Here is a 20775-nt window from a genome sequence, read left to right as displayed (position 1 = left end):
ACCTGATCTGAGGCAGGAAATACACAAGATGTACCACGAACATCTTGTCATACTGAAAATCACATTTTTAAGCAACCCATTTTCATAGAGAAAATAAATCAAAAGGAAAATTAGAAAGTATTTTCAACTGTAAAGGAAAACATTGCATATCAGAATTTGTGATATGGAAGTAGCACTTAGGGAGAAGTTTTTGCTGTTCAATGCATATGTTAGAAGAAAGATCTTAAAACAACTATTTCAACTCTACCTTAAGAAACTTAAAAACAATAGCAAATTAAACCCAAAAGAAGAAAAAAGGAATATTCAAGATCAAAGCAGAAATCCTTGAAATGGAAAACAGAAAATGGAAAATTAAGAGAAACAAAAGCTGGTTCTTTGACAAATTGGTAAAAATTGTCAAAGCTTTGATAGATTGATCAAGCATAAAAGATAATCACTAACATCATTATTATGTAATACACTAATAATAGAATTACTAATATCAGAGATTTGAGACAAAATATCACTACAGACTCTACAGGTATTTACAGGACAATAGGAAGTATTATGAAAAACTATATGGCTATAAATTTGACAACGTATATGAAATGGAAAAAAATCTTTAAACTATGTCATCAGTCACAGTTTACTCAAAAAGAAAGAAATAATCTGAATAGTCCTGAAATTGAGTATGTAGTTAAAGCCTTTCCATGAAACAAAACTCTATGTCCATTCAGCTTCACAGGTGAATTCTCAAATATCTAAGAAAGAGAGAAAGAAAGAAAGACTAGTCCTCCACAAACTCTTCTAGAAAACTAAAGGGAAAAAACATCCCAATTCATTCAAAAAGGTTAGCATTACCCTGATACCAGAGCTAGACAAAGACATTATAAGAAAACTACAGACCAGTATCCCTCATGAACACAGATGCCAAAATTCTAAAAATACTCTTTGGCAAACTGAATTCATAAATATATGAAAAGAATATTATATCATGACCAAGTGGGGTTGTTCTCAAGAACGAAGAGTTGCTTTAACAACTCTAAAATCAATCAACATAATTCACATATTAACAAATTAAAAATTTTAACATTATATGGTTATCTCAAAAGATACTGAAAAAACATTTGACAAAATAGAAGGGAATTTCCTCTTTCCTCCTAATGTCAAGAGTAAGATGTCTACCATCACTGCCTATTTTCAACAATATACTCAGGCTTTGGCCAGATAAATCAGGAAACAGACAAACAAACAAAAAAGAAAAAGACAAAAGAAAAGAAAGAGCACCTAGATTGGAACAAAGAAGTAGAACTATCCTTGCTTATAGACAACATGATCATTTGTGTAGAAAGTTCAATAGAACAAAAAAATCTACTAAAACTAGTCTGTGAGCTTAGCAAAGTTGCAGGAAAATGTACAATGTGCAATAATCAACTGTATTTCTACATACAGGCAGAAAATACTTAAAAAAAACCTACTATTTACAAATAGCAGTAAATATGAAATACTTAGGGGAAAATATGACAAAATATATAAAATATGAATACACCAAAAAAGATAAAACACTGCTGAGAATCATTAAAGAAGACCTAAATAAATGAGAAAAACATTTTGTTCATGTTGAGTTGGAAGATTCAATATTATTAAGATATCAGTTCTACCCTGATTGGTCTATAGATTCAGAATCCTAGTAAGTAATATGAAGAAATCATACAGGATATGTTATCCAATTACAAGCGAATTGAAATAGCAATTAATAAAAAAATGGGAAAAGTCCAGAAATATTTGGAAATTAAATAGCACAGTATGATGATCATGGATATATGAAGAAATTATAGGAAAAATTGAAAAACATTTTGATCTACAGGACAATGAAAATATAGTATATCTGAACTTTGTGAAATGAAGCTAAAACAGTGCTTAGAAAAAACTCATGTTAGAAAAGATGAAAGGTTTAAAATCACTAATCCAAGTTTCCATTTTGAGAAGTTCGGAAAAGAACAAATAAAATACAAAATAAGTGAAAAGAAGGAAATAATAAATATAAGAGCAAAAGTCATTAAAATGAGAGATTTCTGTTCTCAACCATGCTAGAAATACTCAAACAACGGAAAAAAGAAAAGAGACAAAAATAAATAGAGAAAGAGAGAGAGAGAGGAAGGAATGAACAACCAACCAACCAACCAATCATTTCAGAACTGGACAACAGAAGCATAGAATAGTAATTCCTAAGAGAAGAGAAACAAATGAAGTGAGCTCCAAGATTGCCCCAGATCACCGTGTAGATACTCTACAATTCAGGGAAGAGGAAGCCAAACAACCCAGCTTCAGGAGATAGTTAAGAATCTGAGGAGGCCGGAGTGTCTAGAATTCACAAAGTAGAGTAAGCAAGAAGGAAACAGTCCAGAGTCAGAGCTCAGAGATCTGCTAAGGGTTCTGCTCAGGTTTTCATCTGACAACTGATAAATTCATGTGTGTGAGGAAGCGACCAAAGGCCAGGGAAATAATCATCAGGAAAAAAGCAGGTAAAACTAATACAGGAGTGGAAGTAGTACATGTTCCCAATGGCCAGAATGGAGAAACTCCATTAATATTCACAGTATTGACTGAAAGATGACTCTTAATGCAGAAAGCCCTAAAGAATCTATCAAAAAATGTTATTGGAACTAATAGGACACTTAGTAAGGTTGCCAGATACAAATACTATGTGATTTTTCTCTATATTAGCAGAGAACAATTGGAAATTAAAAATTTTAAACTGTACCACTTATAGTAGCATCAAACAACCCAGATACTCAGGTGTAAATTTGACAAAACATATGCAAGACACTAAAAACTGTAATATATTATTAAGAGAAATAAAAGCAGACTGAAATAAATGAAGAAATATGGTGTTCACGGATGGCAATACTCAATATTGCTAAAATAGCAATTTTACTCACAGTAATGTCAATGAAATTGCGATCATCATTAAAATCCCAGCAATTTCTTAAATTGCCAAAGTGATTAAAAAATTTCTATGGAAGCTTATAGGACCTAATACCAAAATGATTTTGAAAAATAAGAACAAAGCTGAAGAACCCTCACAACCTGATTTAAAAACATATTTTAAAGCCACAGTTATCAAGACATGATACTAGCATGAACAACAGAATAGTGCCCAGAAGTAGACATACACGTACATAGACAAGTGATACAAAGATAATTAAGTGGGAAAAGAAAAATCTTTTTGAAAACAGTGCTGAAACAATTGGATAGCCATATGCAGTTCTAAGTATTAATGCTGATCTCATATGAGATACAAACATTAACTCAAAATGGATCATAGCCCTAAATGTAAAATCTGAAACTATAAAAATTCTACCATCATTCACAGGAGAGAGGCTGACCTTGGGTCTAGAAAAAAATTTTAGTAGTATATAGAATGCACAAAAATGTAAAAGAAAAACAATGATGGATTTCATAGTAATTTAAAACTAGGCTCTTGGAAAGACATTGTTATTGGAATGAAAAGGCAAGCTACACATTGGAAAAAATATTCACAAAACACATGACTCAGTAAGAGACTTCTATTTAGAACTCTACTGCCAACTGAATTTTCTGAGATTATGGAAATATTTTCTATCTGCACTAACAGGTAGCCACTATTCACATGTGACTAAATGAGCACTTGAAATGTAGCTACTATGACTAAGAAAGTGCATTTACAGTATTCAGTTTAAATTAATTTAAATTTAAAGTGCCAGTGGTTTGTGGCTACCATACTGTGCAGCATAGATCCGGAACTTATAAAGAATACTTAAAATTCAACAGTAAGACAAACTCTGCCCCCACCCAACCAATACGTGATATGAACTGACACTTTACCAAAGATGATATATGGATGCCAAATAAACCTATGAAAAGATGCTCAATTTATTAGCAATCAGGAAAATACAAATTAAAACCAAAAGTGGCATAACACACATACCAGAATGACTAAAAATTTTAAAAGACGACCATACTAAGTGCTGGTGCATTTTAGGAGGCAATACTGGAATTCACTTATATCCTTCTGGAAGGAGGAGGTGACAATCTCAGCTCATTTTATGGGGCCACCACTATCCTGGTGCCAAAACCACACAAAGAAAAGAGAGGAAAGCTACAGCTCTATCCCTAATGTGTATGGACTGAAGGTACTTTATAAATCCACACATAACCCCTTTCTAACCATAAGAAAACATCACATGAACCCAAATTGAAGGACATTCTACAAAATGTCTCAAAATTGCCATGTCATCAAAAATAAGAAAGGTCTAAGAAACTGTCATAGCCTAGAGGAGCTTAAGGAAGATATAATGACTAAATCTAATATTGTACTTGGGATGAGAACTGGGATAGAAAAAGGACATTAGGTAAAAATCTGATAAATATAGCTTTTAGTTAATAATAATGTATTAATATTGGTTCATTATTTGTGACAAATATATGTACAACAGTATTTTAAGATGTTAACACAAGGTACACTAGTTGAGGGTACCCAGAAACTCAGTAATTCCCATAATTTTTTTGTAAATCTAAATCTATTCTAAAATAAAAGTTTATTTAAAAAAATCACTGTAATTCACTATATTAAGACTAAAAAGGAAAGCAACAACAACAGTATGATCATTTCAAAGTTTCAGGATAAGTGTTCAACAAAATTCAACACCCATACATGACAAAATACTAAAAAACCACAATTAAAGGATAATTCCTTAATTTAAGGACAGGACATCTACAAAAAGACTTGATAGCTAGCTAAAATCATATGTCATGGTGAAGGGCTGAATATTTTCCTGACTAAAATGAGAAACAGAAAAAGTTAAGTCTGCTCACACCATTTCTACTAATATACCAGAGGTTCTAGCTAGTACATTAAGGTAAGAAAATAAAATAAAAACTGAACAGATCAGAATGGAAGAAGTAAAACTGTCTTTATTCACAAGAGAAATGAATGTGTATATAGAATATCCTGAGAAACCTACATTAAAGCTAACAGAATTTTTTTCAAAAAGCTAACAATTAATAAGTGAATTTAGTAAGATCAAAGGATTAAAGGTCAATAAATACTCAACTGTATTTCTATATTTTAGCACTGATCAAATGGAACACACAATAAAAAGTTACAGTTATCAACAAAAATCATGAACAAGTTATAAGAAAGTTCAGTAATGAGGATATTATGCTATTGGCAAGGACAGACATATAGACTGATGGAAAAGAATGGAGTTTAGAAGTGGACCTACACAAATATGGTGAGTTGGTTTTTGACAAAGTTTTGAGAAGGAAAACATAGGTCTTATTTTTCCAATTGGCAAAAGAAAATTCTTTTCAATCATTGGTATTGTAACAACTGAATATCTGTAAAGTAAAACAATAAACCTCTATCCTTTATACCATATGCAAAAATTAAATCAACTTGATCATAGGCCTAACATAGAAGAAAACACAGGATATTAGGAGACTTTCAAATATTCAAATATTTCTTAGATAAGGCATATATGTATAAGCTATGAAAGAGAAAACTTGTTAAATTAGACTTCATCATAACTAAAAATTTTTGCTCTTCAAAATTTTTGCACTATTAAGAAAATGAAAAGACACGACAGATTTAGAGGAAATATTTTCATTATATACATTTGACAAAGGACCTATATATCCAGAATAAATAAAGAACTCTTATAATTCCTTAGGTTTACAAATAAAGAAATGCATAAAAGTTCACTCACAAAGGAAAATGGGCAATGATTACATGAAATGATGCACAGTATCTTAGTCTTCAGGAAAATACAAATGAAAACCACAATGAGATACCACTACATACCCACTAGAATGGCTAAAAAAAATTAAACTGTCATTTGCTAAGGTTTGGCCAGGATGTGGAACAACTGGAGCTCTCTTGCATTGTTGGTATGTAAACCAATAGTACAAACACTTTAGAAAACTGCCTGACAGTTTATTTTAAAGGTAAAGAAACACTTAGTATATGATCCAGTAATTTCACTCTTTGGTATTTACCCAACAGAATGAAAACAGAAAAGACCTGCATATAAATGTTCCCAGCAGTTTTCTTCATAATAGTCCCAAACTGCAAACAACTCAAATGTCTATCAACTGGCGAATGAAGACACTAACTGTGGTATTTCCACAAATGGAATACTGCTTGGCACTAAAAAGGAACAAACGTCTGATAGATGTAATACAGATGAATCTCAAACATATTCTGCTGAGCCAAAGGAGACAGACAAAAGAAATAAATAGGACAAAAGAAAAATATTTATACTTGATAAAATATTTAACTATCTTAAGTTTTATATATCTCATAATAGAGGTTTAAAACATATAAAGAAACTAATAGAATAACAAGGAGAAATTTACATGTCCACAACTGAAGTGAGACCACAGTGAACTTACACAGCTCTCTTAATGAGCGGCAGAACAAGAGAATAAAATATTAGAAAGAGACTAATGATTTACATAAGTAGTAACATACTTTTCCACATATAGGTCTTCCTTCTAAAAATCTGACTATGTAACAAGTCATAAAGAAAAGTTAGAAATCATATATAACACAGTCATATAGAGGCCAGAAACTTAGATACTGACATCAAAAATTACAATAAAAAGTGAAAACAAACACAAGTAATATAAAATGCAATATATAACATTTCAACTTTCTTACTTTATACTAGAAAATACCTACAGTCAAGTAAATAATTACATTAAACAATGTCATTTACAGGAAATTTTAGCTTCTTTGAGATGGAGATAAAAGTAGAATCATTTCAGAGCCATTCTATCATTTTCATTTAAAGTGATCTCTCATCTCTTCGTATGGAACTACAATAGACAGAACGTAATGGCCACAAAGAAATTATAATAGTAACAATGAAGTTTCATAAATCTAGCTTCTAGAAATGTTCTTTATCTTATGAGATAGGAAATTCTCAAAATTGAAATGATTTTACTAAGGCAGTACAATATGTTGGGTAAGGTCACAAATTGTAACATCATAGAGAACAAATTTAAATTTCCACTTCTTTACTTATTAATAGCTGTGAGACTTAAGCTAAATCATTTTAAATTTCTAAGATTAAGTATCTTTACTGTAAAATGAGAAAGTCACTTAATAACGTATACAGAAAATACTTAATGAGGAATCTGGTAAATGGTAAACATTCAATTTAAATGATAGCTTTTATTAGTACTGCTAACACTAACACTTGTCCTATACACCATTATAATTGATGATGAAGATGTGCCCAATTAGCCAATCTGTTAGTGTCACCATATTTATCCAGTCTTCAAAAGCTAGGAACTTCATTCTTAGGTCCTTCCACTCCCTTGTATACAAGTCTGATTCTCACTCTCTAAATTTCACTCCTTTATCGTATAAGCTCTTCATTACCATTTGCCTTATTATTTTCATCTATCTCCTAAACAGTCTACCTGTCTCACCATCTCTCTTCCAATCAATTCTTTGATAGAGCTGTCTTTCAAAAACAAAAATTAAATCACATCTTTAACTCTGATTTTCTTAGATTATTGCTATATTACCTAGAAATCCAAAGTCCTCAGCCTGACAAAGGCCATTCCCAATATGGTCTTTGTCACCTGTCACTCTTTTCTACAAACTTTGAGCTCTAATTTACATTCTAATTAGTAGAACATTATACCACTGTTCCCTCTGTTAAGACACTCCCACTCATCCATCAAACCCCAGGATAAAACAGTACTACCTCTAGGATACTTTCTCTCAAGGCCTAAGGCAGTTGCTTTGTTCTTTTATTTCTACCTTCATTATAGCACTTATAGTCTATTAAAGTAATTTATGTTTGACAGTTTTTCCTTATCTACTTGATTATGAGCTCCTTGAAGGTTAGTATGGAAAAACTCTAGTTTTTATTTTTATTTATTTATTTATTTATTTTTTATGATAGTCACACAGAGAGAGAGAGAGAGAGGCAGAGACAGGCAGAGGGAGAAGCAGGCTCCATGCACCGGGAGCCCGACGTGGGATTTGATCCCGGGTCTCCAGGATCACGCCCTGGGCCAAAGGCAGGCGCCACACCGCTGCGCCACCCAGGGATCCCAAAACTCTAGTTTTTAAAAAGATTTTATTTATTTGAGAGAGAGCATCCATATGCATGTATAAGCAGGGGGGAGGGGCAGAGGAAGAGGGAGAAGCAGACTCCCTGCTCAGCAGGGAGCCTGAGATGTGGGACTCAATTTCAAGACCCTGAGATCATGATCTCAGCTGAAGGTGGCCACTTAACCAACCGACTGAACCACCCAGGCACCCCTGGAAAAACTTATTTAGTAGGAGTGCCTCCCTCATGGTGGGCAGTCTTTGAATAAATGAGAACATTTTTGTAGGAAAAAGCTGAGATGTCAGAAATAAAACATAAATGTTGTTACGATTTCCAAAAGCTTAGCATATTTATTCCTTAACTCCCTACTTCATGTTAGAAGTTAAAGCAAATCCATAGAATTTTATTTATTTTCAACATGACATTTTATATATGATACATAAATACAGTTAAGTAGGGACCATACACAGCATCATCTATGATCATGCTGATGATTCAGTCATAAAATTATGTACATAAACTTTGAAGCCAAATGACAGAAAAAGGTATCAAGATGGATAGCCATGAATACAGACCAACATTTCGTTTTTACCTCCCTGAATTTTTCAGATTTTCTAAAACGCAAATATATAACTTTCTATGTTTTTGAAGAACAAACAAGAAAATACATATTCCAGAAAACCATAATTATTAAAAAAGTTAAGTTTATTAAATCTCTAAAAGTTAATTTGTAAGAGTATGCATCATAGCAATCTGCCAAAGGACTATGCTTGTAGAAATTATTTTTTCCCAAAAACAGAAAGTAAGTTTCAATGAAGAAAAAAGAAAGCAATCCAAAACAAAGGTATGTAAGTATAAAATGAAGTGGACAACTGAAGCTTGGTTGGCTTTCAATTATCCAGATGTTTCAGGCTCAAGGGCTTTGGGGGCCTCAGAAGCCTCAAATTAGTGCCACAATACTGAGCTCTGCTTTGTATACATGCACATAAAATTAATCATACTGTTTGGCAATACATAAAGAATTCTAACAACTCATTAATTAAAAGACAACCCAATTGAAAATGCTTTAAGTTTTAAATAGAACATTTCCCCAAAAAGATACAAATGGCAAGTAAACACATGAAAAGATGTTCAACAATCATAAGGGAAATGCAAATGAGAACCAGGAAGAAGTGCCTCTTTGAGCTGGCTGAGAGAACTACAGTCAAAAAGCCAGAAAACAAGAGTTGATACGGGTATGGAAAAAGCAGAGCCCTTACATGTTGCTGGTGGGAGTGTACAATGGTGCAGCTGCACTGGAAAAGTCTGGCAGTTCCTTAAAAAGCTAAAAACAGAGTTATCACAGGACCCAACAATTCCACCCTAGGTATATATACAAGAGAAATGAAACACACACAAAAACTTGTATGTGAATTTTCACAGCAGCATTATTCATAGTATCTGAAAAGTAGAAAATACCCCAATGTCCATCAACTGATGAGTAAATAAACAAAATGTGGTGTATCTATCCATCTAATGCAATATTATTTCACAATTAGAAGTAATGAACTACTGATACCAGGTGCAACATGGATAAACCCTGAAAATGTTACACTACCTGGAAGAAACTAGTCAAAAAAGACCACATATGCATGACTGCATTTATATGAAATGTCCACAAGAGGCAAAGTTATAGGAACAGAAAAGAGATGAGTGGTTCCTTAGGACGAGAAATGGTAAGAAAGGACATGGGAGATGAATAGGAGGGACAACTAATGGTTATGGGTTTCCTTCTAGAAGGAATGAGAATGCTTTAAGTCTGTGGTAATAGGGGGCATGCCTGCGTGGCTCAGTTGGTTAAGCATCCAACTCTTGGTTTCAGCTCAGGTCATCATCTCACAGTTGTGGAATGGAGTCCGTGTCAGGCTCCCTGCGGTTCAGATTCTCTCTCCCTCTCCCCTGCTCCTCTCATCACTTTTGCACATGTTCACTCTCTCTCTCACTCATAAATAAATAAATAAATAAATAAATAAATAAATCTTAAAAAAGAATGGTAATTAATAGCTGCACAATTCTGTGAATATATTAAAAACAACTAAATTGTATACTTTAAATGGATGAATTATATGGTATGAACTGTACCTCAACAAAGCTATTTAAAGAAAGAATGTCATCAGTCCCTTTTCAAACAAATTACATGGTCTGGAAAATGAGCATTTTCATTTATAAACAGAAATAGTATCTGTTTCCATCTTTCTACCTTTAGCTTTAAGAATACATAAAAGGTACATGGAGAAACAATCTAGAAATCTAGTTTCATAAACTAGATGACTACTGGTTATCTATTGCTGCATAATAGGTTACCCCAAACATAGCAGCTTAAAACAAACATTTATTATCTCACAGTTTCTAATGGTCAAGGAACCAGGGAGTGGCTTAGCTCGCTGGGTCTGGCTCAGATAGCTTACGAGGTTGCCATGAGGCTGGGGCTGCAATCTGAAAATTTGGGGTTGGGAAATCCAATTCCAGTCTCATTCATATGGCTGTCAGTTGGGAGGCTTCAGTTCCTCTATAGGCCCCTCTACAGGATTGCTCAGGACATGGTTTCCCGCAGAGCAAGTGATCAGAGAGAGTGTGAAAGCAATTAAGACAGAAGTTCGTATGTTTATAATCTCATCTTAAAAGTGATATACCATAATTTTTGCAATATTCTACTGGTTACACAGATCAATTCTGATACAATTCTGATGCACAATTCTGATACTGGGAGGGTATCAGACAAGAGTGTGAATACCAGGAGATGGGGATCACTAGAGCCATTATGGTGGCTGGCTACCAAAACATTATAACAACAAAGATCTTAGACCAAAGATCCCACATAAGTAAATGCTTGACCTTTGCAATTAAAAAGGACAGAGGGGATATGTAGTCCTCAGTAGTGTGACCAACACACTCCTAGGTGTGTAAGAGCTGTGATAAAAAGGTTTGCAAGGTGCATTCATACTATTTTCTGTTCTCCATGTGACAAAGCTACAATTAGCATAAAGAAACAAAACTGTGGAGTTGGGCATTGGTGGAGGAAGCACATAAAAGACACTGAGTCCATCTCACTCTCCCCTCTCCCTACCATAGTCAGATGAAGAAACAGTTCTAGCTGCAGAAAGGCTAGGTGACTCTACCAAGGTCATACTTGGACTCTACCAAGTGATAGAGCAAGAACCAGACTCCACTCTCTGTGTCTTCTCAGTACACCAGGGGCTCTACATCAGAGAACCAATGGCAGTGACTCACAGTGCAGATGATATGGTAAACATGTGAGCATTACATCACATACATCAAACAGTTGGTCACTCCAAAATTGGTATTTCTTTTTGTGGTTTTCTGACGCTGGATGCATTACTTTCTCAGGCAGTAGTGGACACTTACCCTTTTTCCACTCCAACTGGGAGCTGCCCTACTTAGCTGGGGAAGGAAGGAATCACTCATTCAGCTCAGCTAATATTACAGAGTATCATTCCATACCCAGCACTGAACATGTCGATGTGAAGAGCAGAAAACACGGTCCCTTCACGCAAAAAGCAGACAGTCAAGGTGAGAAAATGAGACTTATACATGGAGCACTAAGAAGTTATACATCAAGTGACAGGGCAGAGCAGGAAAAAAACGTAATACTTAGTGTGCCAGATATTTTATAGTATCAACTCTCTGAATCCCCTACGAGGTTATCCTCATTTTATAGATGAGGAAAGTGATGCCTTAACGGGTTAAGGAACTTGTCGAAATTTTTTTTCCTGGTAAGAAATTGGCCTAGAGGCTACCAGGGAAGATGGCAGCAGGGCCCGCACTTTCTTAGCCACAACTGTCAAATACGGTTTTCTTCTGCCACCCTCTGAAGTTCTTTTTTTCTGGGTTCTGATAGAAGTTGATTATGGAACTCTAAAGCTCCTCTGAGAAATTCTAGGTTTCCAGCTGCACAGGGGGAGGGAGAACCTAGCCTAGTATGGTATGGATGTCTCAGGATGTGGCTCAGCCTATGGGGAGGGGTGAGGAGTGGGGGAAACATTCACTAAGGCAGTACTGCCTTTCTGGTGCCAGTATGAAAGATAAATTGAATCATAACTGCAATTAGTAAATGAGGCCATAGTTGGAAAGAGGAAATTAAATGCATGCACTGTTCTGCAAGTGCAAAAATAAATTAATTTGACTCTGTCAAAGCCCACTAGAATGTGGAGAGACTTAACACAATCTTCTAATGAGTCCTCCCAGCATTATGTCATAGAATCAGCACAATACCCTGGAACAGATGCATTTGATCATTTTTTTTAAAGATTTTATTTATTTATTCATGAGAGACAGAGAGAGAGAGAGAGAAAGAGAGAGAGGGGCAGAGACACAGGCAGAGGGAGAAGCAGGCTCCATGCAGGGAGCCCGACGTGGGACTTGATCCCAGGTCTCCAGGATCACGCCCTGTGCTGAAGGCGGCACTAAACTGCTGAGCCACCCAGGCTGCCCACATTTGAGCATTTTTAAAGAATATGAAAAGTAGTTTGAAAAGATTAAGGTCATCTTTGGGTCTGGAGAGCCTTTTGCTTAACAAAGCAACAAATTCCATTTTAAAAAATTTTTTTTTCTTTATTTATGATAGCCACACACAGAGAGAGAGAGAGAGAGGCAGAGACACACAGGCAGAGGGAGAAGCAGGCTCCATGCACTGGAGCCCGACGTGGGATTCAATCCCGGGTCTCCAGGATCGTGCCCTGGGCCAAAGGCAGGCACCAAACCGCTGCGCCACCCAGGGATCCCAACAAATTCCATTTTGGTAAAAATCTGCCAACTTTGCCACCTTTGACACCTTTTGGCTGTCTCTTTCCTTTACAGCCAAATTTTACAGCTTTGGGAAATGTTCCTCACAAGGAAAGAGAGACCTTGCAGGCTGTTGGCAATCTTGATGTGTCAAATTTCTACTGTGTATTCTTCTGATCACACACCTTCAATAATCTATGGGTCTCTCAATTAAGACCTACGAACACATTGTCCCAAACTGTAGGAACAGGCTTTGTGCAGAACCAACTGGCATTCAGTGCAAGGCAGCACAACAGTACTTGGCATGGGTTTTTTCCTAAGATAACATGTCTATATAGTTTATTGTGATTTTGAAAAGGTGTTGATGTTTTAAAAATTCCTCTCAAATTCAAAATTTTATTTCAAAGTCTTATACCAAGGAACTGTATCTAGATATGATAGGTTTACAGAATTCCAAAAGAAAGTCTATGATCACCTTTTTTAAAAAAATCAAGATTATATCTGTTTATTCATAAGAGACACAGAGAGAGAGGCAGAGACATAGGCAGAAGGAGAAGCAGACTCCTTGTGAGGAGCCTGACGCAGGACTCGATCCCAGGACCCCGGGATCACAACCTGAGCCAAAGGCAGATGCTCAACCACTGAGCCACCCAGGTACCCCTAGTAACTTCTCTTTTAGACTGATCTTTTCTTTAAATTATATCAAACTGTTGCCATGACTATCTTATTAGAGTCTTCAGTATGAGAATGGCTTTTATGAGGTCATTCACTTCATTCCAGTTACTCTATCTGGAAAGTTCACACTCAACAATCACAGGTGGAGGTGGTTTTTCATTCTGTTGTGAAAGGAGATTTGACCACAATCCCCAGTAAACTATTCCAGAGTATAAATGTACTCCTTGCATATGAAAGGACGATGTGTTTTCATTTAGATGAGTATTAAAATTACAATGCTAACGTAACAGAGAAAAAAGGAAATGGGGTAATGTGAAATTTGTACAACACATGTGGGATAGCCTAAGTAAGGCAATGTTAGTGTGTGTGTGTGTGTGTGTGTGTGTGTGTAGTTAGGCACAACAGGAGTGAACTGACCAAAAGGAACCAGAAGCCAGTCAGCAAACAGCTGCTGTCCTAGTTCTCTAACACCTTCTGATGTGGCTCTCTCATCCTAGCATCCTTACCCCAAACTGGCTAATTCTATATGTGTCTCATTTTGATTCATAGATTTGGCACATACAGATTTCCTAGACTCTTCGTCTGGAGAGGCCAAGCAAACCAGGTCAATTCTCTGTGTCTCTGGACCTTATTTCCCAGAGTCATTCTAAGTATACTTCGAACTTCGGCCTAGGGAGACCTCAACAGTTGTAAGGGTCTACCAAGAGTAAGTCCAAGGTGTTCTGAGCTAATCTTGCATCAGGCCAGACCTAGAAATATAATTGTCTTGCTAAAATGAATTTAATATTAGAATCCAGCTGGCTTCTAGACTGCAACTTTCATCCACTTTATTTCTAACCTGTGGTGGCCCTCAAAGAGTCTTTTTATGAGGATTCTGTGTCCTATTTCTACTGTTACTATTGATACTACTACTACTGATAATAATAATAATAGTTTTCACACATAGAGTACGGATTATGTGCTGGTAATTACAGTAAGGACTTTACATATATAAGACCCATTTGTCTTCCTTACAATCTTATGAGATAGGTTATTAACCCTGGTTTAAAAACTTACCCAACATCATACAGCTAGTAAGGACCAGTATCAGGATTTCGAACCTGGCAATCTGGCTCCAGAATCTATGCTCTTAGTATATCATAGGACTTTGGTTTGAATAATATACCATGCAAACCAGAGGCCTGTGTTTGCAGTCCCATCTCTAAGGCTATAATCAATTATGTGACCTAGGGTAAGTCTTTGACTCAATTTCCACTATTCAATGAGATAGGCTCAATGATTTGCTTCTGGTTATACAATGGTATGTATAAAGTAGGAGCTTTTCATTAACAAACTTGATTTTGCTAGATGAGTCAGGAGGTTTAAAGCTTGGAAATGAAATACATCTAAGTGAAAGAAGCAACTAATCTAAGAATTTTCATACTTCATAGTTCGTGATACAAGCATTAGATTCATATTTTACAGAGGAAAACACTGAGACTCAGAGATGAGGTGATTTTTCCAAGGCCACATAGAAAGTCAGGATGGACAGCTGGCATGTGAATGCAGTTAGAGCTCAAGCACTTCCTATAGTACTCAACACTTCCCTGGCAGGCTGCCTTTCCTCTCAGTAGCAGTAAGCAGAGATTGAAAAGTAACCTAGATAAAGTCCCTAGCGTGAGGTCCTGCAAAGAGCACATATGCAATAAGTTAATTTGGACATGGGGATGGCAATAGGTGAATATCACCTTAAAAGTGTTAACAGATGGTAATTTATAACAAAAGTGGGCACATTTTTGTGCAACTTCTACAAGGTGGGCTGAGTACCTATCAAAACAAGAGAATTTCTGGAGGGAAAGTCTGTATGACTTGAATCTATCCCTGAGTAAACAATGAAGAAATACCATGAGAATGCCAATATATGTGTAGTATTTCCAGATTATATACATGAGTTTGTGGGTTATTTTGCTGCATGAAATAACTTCCTAACAATAACTCAGAATCAAAAGCAATCTGCCTTTCTTCTAGCCAGAATTTCACCAATAATGCTGATGATTAGGGCAATTCTCTCATGTGTTGGCTATCTAAAGGAGGGCAGGAAAGGCAGAAACTTACGAAATTACTAACCTGTACAACAAATTTACTAAGTTCCTGTTTTGGTTTGGAAATGGAGTCACTTGTTCACTCACCAATTTATCCAACAAATAACACCAGAAATGTACAAAACATTACTTTATCAATAAATGGCAAGGGCATTCAAGACAACAGGACATAAATGGTGACACCAATGCAGTGGGATGAGCGCGTACAGTGAAAAGCTCCAGAAGCATGAATGTTATCTATGATAGGTTAGAGGAGTGCCTGAAGGAAGTGACATCTGAGCCAAGGGGAGAGCAGAATGTACTTCGGAAACTGCAAGTGGTTAAGAATGATTAGAATTCAGAGTAAGCAAAAGGAAGTCTTTTGACTGATTGAATTTCTCAAATCATAATTATGTAACCACTGAACTAGAGGTAGAAGGGTTTTATTAGATAATAATTTTGATGCTCTCATTTCAAGATCAAGGAAACTAAGCCCTCTAATTAGGAGCCCTGAGTCTCACCACGAGGACAACTACTACATGAGGTGGTGTTGTTCTTAACACAGAACTGAACGCTGTTGTGTTTGAGAGTCAATACAGCTGAATGCAGCCACGTTGGAAAACCACTAATCTTAGTGTGAAGGCTTAGCATCTGCTACAACACACGCTAAAATAATTGCTTAGAGAAATCACCTCTAGCTCATCTGAATGGTATCCATGTACAAAAAAGAAAAGTTAAAATCTATAAACCACCTCTCCTTAGGTACTGTAGGAGCTGATCCAAGAACACTAGAGATAAAACTGTTTGACACATACAGTTAACTCACCAATTAACCTAAGTCTTCCCTCTCTTTTAAATTAAAGCTCTTGTTCATTAAATTCAATAAAAATTGAGGTGCAACAGCTGTTAAATGAAGGGATTCTTTTAAATCTCTTGTTTGGGGATGTTTGCTAAATGTTGGACAAAAAACTTTATCATCATTAATTACTAAGCAACACCTTACCAGGAAGCCACAGCAGAAACAGTGACATTCTGTCACAAAGTCAAAATCAAGTAAGGGTACAATTCAAGAAATATGCAGGGCTATGATGACTGTGTATTTAATTCAAGAATATGAAGTGCTAAAGTACTCTATTTCTTTTACAGGTTAGTTTTAGTTCCCATCATATTACATGTAAAGAAATAGTAAAGATTATTTTTGGGTACTAGAATTTTATTGTACAAAGTTCTACCTGAAACAATGTGCTATCAGCTTGGCCTTTAGAAGTTTTTCATGTTTCCTGGGTGCAACTGATTGTGAAGCAAAGCAAAATTCTTTTTTTTTTAAAGGTTGATATTTACTTATTTTAGAGACAGAGGAAGAGAGCACATGTGCATGAGCACATGTGCATAGGCACACGTGTAAGGCAGTGGGGAGGCGGAGAGGGAGGAGGAGAGACAGAACCTCTAGCAGACACGGTGTTGAGCATGAAGCCTAACATGGGGCTCGATCTCACAATCCTGAGATCATGACCTGAGCTGAAATCAAGAGTCTGACCCTTTTTTATGTTTTAAAGATTTTATTTATTCATTCATAAGAGACTCAGGAGAGGGGCAGAGACACAGGCAGAGGGAGAAGCAGGCTCCATGCAGGGAGCCTGATGTGGGTCTCCAGGACCACGCTCTGGGCTGAAGGCAGCACTAAACCACTGAGCCACCCAGGCTGCCTAAGAGTCTGACACTTAATTGACTAAGCCACTCAGGTGGCTTAGCATTCTTTTAAGAAAAGGATTCTTTTGTAGCTTGCCATAGTGGTTCTCCACCAAGAGGGCATTAGAATCGACCATGAAGAGTTTCTGACAATTATGCAGCTGCCTGGATTCCACTGCAGGTCACTAACCAGGAAGTTCTAGAGACCACCAGGCTAGATGACCTTCATGGTTCTTTCCAATCTGGAGATTACATTACCTATAAATACCTTGTACACATTAAGTGCCCAACACTATACACACTAAAAGCACTAGTTCCACACCACAGGTACTCACTTTACTGATCTGGAGAAACTCATAAGAAATAAACTGAAAATTAAAATATACACAACCTTCAACTTAAATATACCTTTTTCCTGTGGTTATTTTGACACAAGTCCACCATATTTCATTATTTCTGAGGCAGAAATTTGTGGAACTGGCTCTACTGTAAGTACTAATTACTGCAGAGGGATAAGACGGCAAGAATAGGAAGGACATGGCTGTATATTATCACACTGGTTGTCTACCTCACCACAATCCCAGTAAGGTGGACAAGTGTTGCCAGTGTCACTGATCTGGCGCTTCCTCTACCATCCTTCTCAACATTATTAGACCCAATTCCCCTATGGGATACTAATGCCTACACATATGTATTGATTTCCATTCCTCCTTTTCTACCCTGAAATTCATAGATATTTAACTGAATTTCAAAAGTATCAAAAGTAATACAAAGGAAAATGAAATAAAAGTAATTAATAACTATACTAAAAGACAATGAAGTAGTCAGGTGCTTACACTACTTAAAATTCATGTATTTAAATTTAAGAGAAGTTGGATGGTAAGAAATTGTAACACACAAGTACAGGAAAATGAAGTAAAGACATTTTATTGAGATTTTCTGAAACAGTCCCAAACAATAGAAATTATCTTTTGATATGCACGCTGGTGGCATATTTGGGGAATTTAGTGTTTATTAAAATAAAAGTATACAAAAATACTTTGTATATAAGACAGAGTTAGGTTATAAGCAGAGATAATCATACCAAGTTTTTTTAGCCTCCTTCACAAACGTCCAGGCACAGGACACTCAAAGCCATGTAGATATGCCACAATTCTCTGATGTGCAGGGTGCCCTGAGCATTATCTGATGTCTACCATCTCTGGCCACTGCCCACTGAATCAGTGAGATAAACTCAAATGCTGTAAAAAAATTCCAAAATGCCCTCTAGAAGTTAGTACTACTCCACTGAGACCCACTGGTCTTCATGAACTTTAAGTATCTGCATGCATAGTATCATAGATTCTCACACCGGCTTAGGGAGTAAGTGGGCCACCAGACCTCTCATCTTGGGCCTAAGATTCTCTGATATAAGGACTACTTATTGAAAAGCCTAGGGCATGTCTATCCCAGAAACTTCCAGTAAGAAATTATACCTAAAACTGTTTTTAAAAAAGTAAATAAAGCTATTTTTTACATAGGTAATATATCCATATATACAATTATGCTAAAAATTCTGCCTCCTCTTACTACCTCCCCTGAAAAATACTCCTGAGTTTTCTAGGTAATCAAGGTCAAATTGTGAAAATGTTACCATTCTCTTTTTTCTACAAACGCAAAGATACATTAATGTAAATAATCCAAAAGTCATTTATATATGGCACAAAAATGTATTATTCATTTGGAAGACGGGTATCTTCCTAAATAAGTTTTGCTTAGGCGTCTATTAAAAGTAATTTACATTTCCTGGTCTACCCAATGCCTAAGCATGTATCTTCTAGGAACAGGTTAGGGGTGCCTGAGCCTGAGAACATGTTGCTACTAAGAGAGCAACCAAAGTGTTGAAAGTTTCACTAATTGGGGGTTGGCTCTATAATTTATTTTTGACACTGAAAAAAAAAAACACATGCCTTCACACAAATTTTATGTTAAATTGGCACATCATTCATAGGAATATTAGATATACCCTCACTGTAAGTAAAGGTAATAAGGACTTCACTTTATATAGAAAGATACACAGATTAGAGCAAAATCATCACAGGGTTCCTTTAAAGATAAAAACTCGTCCTGGTTAAAATGCCATTTAAAAATTAATGAATAACTTAATGACTGAATATTCATTCAATTTCTACATATTATGAAAGATTTGCATAAAATATCTATTGAAATGGTATTTAGTCTCAGTAGGTGAAATGGTCATTTACATAGTGAGTTTGCCTGTTTTTACACTTCAAATTCTGCTGATTAGTTCATTAATTTTTTAAAAAGATTTTATTTATTTATTCATGACAGAGAGAGAGAGAGACAGCCTGCAGAGAAGCAGGCTCCATGCAGGGAGGGAGAAGCAGGCTCCATGCAGGGAGCCCAACATGGGACTCGATTCCGGGTCTTCAGGATCACACCCTGGGCCAAAGGCGGCGCTAAACCGCTGGGCCACCGGGGCTGCCCTTTATTAATTAATTTAATAATGGATTTAAGAATATTTTTCCATCTCTTTGTGTCTTCCTCAATTTCTTTCAGAAGCGTTCTATAGTTTTTAAGGTATAGATCCTTTACCTCTTTGGTTAGGTTTATTCCTAGGTATCTTATGCTTTTGGGTGCAATTGTAAATGGGATGGACTCCTTAATTTCTCTTTCTTCAGTCTCATTGTTAGTGTATAGAAATGCCACTGATTTCTGGGCATTGATTTTGTATCCTGCCATGCTACCAAATTGCTGTATGAGTTCTAGCAATCTTGGGGTGGAGACTTTTGGGTTTTCTATGTAGAGTATCATGTCATTGGTGAATAGGGAGAGTTTGACTTCTTCATTGCCAATTTGAATGCCTTTAATGTCTTTTTGTTGTCTGATTTCTGAGGCTAGGACTTCCAGTACTATGTTGAATAGCAGTGGTGAGAGTGGACATCTCTGTCTTGTTCCTGATCTTAGGGGAAAGGCTCCCAGTGCTTCCCCATTGAGAATCTTATTTGCTGTGGGTTTTTCGTAGATGGCTTTTAAGATGTTGAGGAATGTTCCCTCTATCCCACCTCACACCAGTGAGAATGGGGAAAATTAACAAGGCAGGAAACCACAAATGTTGGAGAGGATGCGGAGAAAAGGGAACCCTCTTGCACTGTTTGCACTGTTGGTGGGAATGTGAACTGGTGCAGCCACTCTGGAAAACTGTGTGGAGGTTCCTCAAAGAGTTAAAAATAGACCTGCCCTACAACCCAGCAATTGCACTGTTGGGGATATACCCCAAAGATACAGATGCAATGACATGCCGGGACACCTGCGCCCCAATGTTTATGGCAGCAATGTCCACAACTGCCAAACTGTGGAAGGAGCCTCGGTGTCCATCGAAAGATGAATGGATAAAGAAGATGTGGTGTATGTATACAATGGAATATTACTCAGCCATTAGAAATGACAAATACCCACCATTTGCTTCAATGTGGATG

The 20775-nt window shown here is 36.3% G+C and overlaps 1 protein-coding gene across 1 annotated transcript in view; it reads right to left on the bottom strand.

Annotated features, from left to right (window-relative positions):
- Window positions 1-20775, bottom strand: part of ARHGAP20 (Rho GTPase activating protein 20) — a 140383-nt gene that overhangs the window by 99077 nt on the left and 20531 nt on the right. The gene's annotated exons all lie outside the window — the stretch shown is intronic.

This window comes from Canis lupus, chromosome 5 (assembly GCF_011100685.1).
Source record: "Canis lupus familiaris isolate Mischka breed German Shepherd chromosome 5, alternate assembly UU_Cfam_GSD_1.0, whole genome shotgun sequence".
NCBI lineage: Eukaryota > Metazoa > Chordata > Mammalia > Carnivora > Canidae > Canis > Canis lupus.
Note: the sequence above shows the minus strand (reverse complement) of the source record. Positions and strands in the feature narration are given on the sequence as shown.